The sequence below is a fragment of the Aphelocoma coerulescens genome, chromosome 4 (genome assembly GCF_041296385.1).
Source record: "Aphelocoma coerulescens isolate FSJ_1873_10779 chromosome 4, UR_Acoe_1.0, whole genome shotgun sequence".
In the NCBI taxonomy this organism is placed as follows: domain Eukaryota; kingdom Metazoa; phylum Chordata; class Aves; order Passeriformes; family Corvidae; genus Aphelocoma; species Aphelocoma coerulescens.
The window spans coordinates 49,920,516-49,924,793 of NC_091017.1; positions in this window are offsets into that span (position 1 = coordinate 49,920,516).

A 4,278-nucleotide genomic window follows, 5' to 3' on the forward strand; every position below is an offset into this window, starting at 1 on the left:
GTACTGATGGTTCAGATGGCTTTAAAAGTTTCTGCAATAATTTCAAGTAATATATCCTGAAAATTATGGGAAAAGACAAGTGAATAAACTCTGTAACTTGGATTTTACTACATTTAAGCTATACATCCAATTCAGGTTAATTTTTCCATTTCCAGTTTCTGTTGATTTTTGCTTTGAGTGTTTGAATAATCAGTGTAATTTTTGCAAGAAAAATTACATCTAAGATAAAAGACTGAAGTCTGTAAAAATTATGGGGACAAAGGAGACCTCCATTGCATAATTCATTTCGACATTTAAAACTCTGAAATATCATGGAGTAGGAAAGAATTGTGTAATAAAAAAAGATTGGAAAAATTAGAAGTAGTTACTGCAGTAATTAGGAATTAGAAGGGGCCTCTGCAATCTAGTTCTGAGATATAGCAGCTCAGTATAGCTTTTTTTAGACTGACTTGTACCAACTTTTGTGGCTCTTTATACTCCAGTTGGAAGACTCATTCATTCAGACCACCACTCCTGCAGTACTTAAACCTCCTAATTTTAGAAGAATTTTGATGTGATCTGTTTAAAACCCTTGTTCTCCACTAGCATAATCATTTAGTTCAAACAGTTCTCCCTCCCAGAACATGCTGACCTACTAAAAATCCTTACTACCAAATCAGACATGTCATTTGTTCATTACTGTTGTGGGTTTTTTCAATTGAATTTCCTAGTAAGAGTTAGCTGGTCCTCAAAATCTTGGAGAATTATTTTGACTTGAATTGGCAATGGAGATGTCTCTATCCACATTTCTAATAGTCTGGTACTCTAGTTTATTCACGATTTTCCCCTGTTAGGATAAAATGAGATGAAGGGTTCATTTTGTCTTCTGGACTGTACCAGTATCATCTGAACTGCTAATGACCACTTTTTCCTTATTCTGCTTTTATTTGAGTAGCTTGTTTTTTGTATGGGGACTGTTTAATGTTTACTCTTGATTTTAATATTGTACGATGAGTCCTACTTTAGGCTATATTTATTTTATCTCTACAGTTCTTGATCTGTAACATGCAACATTCCTTAAAAAGTGAAGCTTTTCATGCCCTTTTTTCTAAATTCGTTCTTTAATCCTATCATTCCCAGGATAATGATCTGGAATCTATTTAAATTTCTGATAGCATTTTTACCTTGCTAAGAAATCAGATTTCTTTGATTTCAAGAAATTCTGAACCTCTTCTAAATTCAAGCTATTAAGCTTTTAGTTCCTATACTTTTACTAACCGGTTCTCTTCACTGATCAAATGTGAGCATCTGAAATTCAAAAATTTACCACAGAACTCTATCATCCTCCTATTTTACAGAAATAAAGTTTTGATTGTTGATACCACTTTCTTCCCATCCCTCTTTTCCCCCCATGATCACCATTTTGATCACATTTTAAGATCTTACTGAAATGACTTCTGGCATTATTCTTCATTATTGATTAGCTGATGAAAAACTTTGTCAGCGGTGAGTTTCCAGAATATAGAGACCTGTAACTGCATTTTAAGGTCTATCATTAGGAGATTAAGGTCTTCAGTACTGACCTAATCTTCTATATGTATTCCTCTTCTTTATTTCTGCATATTTTTTTCCTGTCCAAATCCAGTCCAGGGACTCTGTTGCAGTACTACCCAAATACAATCTACTTTATAAACCTTTCCTAAAATGAATGTTTTCTTGAAGTAGGTTTTAGTTTATTCTTGGCTATCCTTTTTTCTTTGCATCTGATACAGGACTATTTGCAGTGGTATTCATCATCTTTACTTTTATATCTGACTTTCCAGAATGATGTGTCAGGCAGTAGCTATGCTATGTCATGATTGCCACATTAATAACTGCTTTCAATAATTCTGGTGGCACTATTTTATGTCTGAAATCTGGAACAACTGATTCAACTACTGAATCAGTTGAATTCATTCAGTAGCCATTCAACTACTGATTGTTGTTTTGGTGTCCCATCCAAGTTTCATTATTTACATTACTTACCTGCAGTTCTCACCTGTAACTATACATCTTTCTGATGTCTAATCCTGTTTTATCTGCTGCCATACCTTCATTTATCAGCTCTTCTCTGCATGTTTTATGGTCATGTGTAAAGTTACATACGTACCTCTGAAAATTCTTAAATTTTTAAGCTTTTGTGGCCAGTATAGACCAAGGTCAGCCCAAATAATGTTATTTCTTTAGGCTGTGAGGTAAGAAATCCCTTCTCTAGTCACACTTCCAAGTTTTTAAGCTTTCTTCAAACTCCCTTGAAGATTTATTAGTGTTTGAGACATTAGTTAATCTTCCTTGTTGTGTATCCCTTTGCTCCCACAGGTCAGAAAAATTTTACTGAGGATAAAAAAGTTAAAAGTTAACAGATTCCACTGCTTTTACTATCTTCCCTGCCTTACCCAGTGGATGTTTTCCATCTGCTCAGGCAAGTCCTAATAAGTGTTATTTTCTGAAATCAGCACTGCTGGATGATAGCTTGCAACAAAAATTCTGGTGCCATATCTTATATCTATTTTTGGCATTCAAACTGGTGACAAACAGACCTGTCTTCTGGTAAAAATCTAGAGACCTCTCTCCCTTCACTGTTGTATTCAAATAAAGGGAGTTTAGCTCTCAGCTGAGAGAATGCAAAGCGTTTCTTATTGGCAGAAACACAGCAAAAATAATCCCTGGTGGAACAAGGTGTGCTCTTCTCTTACTAGGCACAAGTCTCTTTCATATCTCCACTTTCAGCTTTCAAATTCATATCACAAGAGACTAAAGCTCATTAAAGCCAATGAGAAATTTTGTCATATTTTCAGCAAGGGATCACATCCATGCTATCTGTAGTGCTTAGCGTTCTCCTGCAAATACACTTCATTTTAGAAATATACTTCATTTTACAGATTAAAGAATCTTCCAGATTCTTTTAATGTTTTCTTTATGAGAGAGAGTCTGACTATATAATTTATATCTCCATTTTCTTTTTCATTCAGCATACCTCCTACGTGCCCTTTGGTTCACCTCTTGTCTAAAGTAACTCGTTCTGTGAAATAAATTTTAAAGGAAAATTTAAAAGATCGTTCATTTCTTTTCAGCTATCACAGAATAACAGGATGAAAGAAAAGCTGATGGAAGCATCTAACAGACACTTTTAACAGCTGTTATGACTGGCAGAGACATACATATTGTTCATGACATCCTTAATCTTTCTTTTTATTCCTCCAGATTTGTCTAGCGTGATTACCAATTTGCAGCAACTAATGTCATCCTGAAACAGACAGTTCCTGAACAGACCAAACACTTCAATCGTACATATGAGTGACACAGATTTCTCATCTGGCTTTTATAAGTTTACTGACTGCAACTACCTAATTTTCCATTTTGGCTTGCTGCTGTGAAACCAACAGCAGCAAAAAAAAAAACCCAAAAAAACTAAAAACCAACAACAAAATTAAATTTTAACTTCACAATATAAGACTTGCAAGATATCAAGAAATATATTTATAAAACCCACTAAGACCAGTGGTTAAGCAGTAATTCATCAACACAGTATATCAAAGAGCCTCAGTATTTACACTACATTAGAGTATCAGTGAGTGCTGCAACTCAAGTTGACATAGGGTACAGAGCTCACTAACATTCAACACACATAAATTTCTCTCCTGTCTTTTATACAAACTCAGTTATCTAAAATTTCAAATAAAATGTTCTTTCTATGAAGTCACAGAACTATTACTGATGACAATGTCAGATACATTCTGTGATAGGATAAGAGTCTTATTTAGTGAAACTAGACAGATTCATAGGATCTAAGAACTGGCCCCTGAGATTGCAAATTTATCCCACTTAAGATCTGATTCTGTCCTGATCACCATCCTTTGTGTCATGTCTTTTGGCCAGGTATTTTTAGTCTAAGGGGATATTTAACATATTTTTCTGCCACCCTTGCTCCAAATTGGAAGGTATAGAAACTTGATATCAGTCAAAATGTTCAGCTGTTCTCGTTATAAAGTAAATGACAAGTCACTTCACCAATTAAAGCAAAGACAGATTTTAAAAAAACCCAAACAAAAACAAAATAAAACAAAACAAAAAAACCCCAACCAAACAGCAACAAAAAAAACACTCCAAATTTACCTTAAGGAATGTCTCTAAATTTTAGCAGGGGATCGAGAAAAATAAAAGGTCTTTTCTCAATGAAACAGTTGCAAGTGATGCTTATTAACCCCAGCACCTGTTTGAGAGAGCTTAAATTTCAACAGAGAGTCTGAGGCAAGTTGA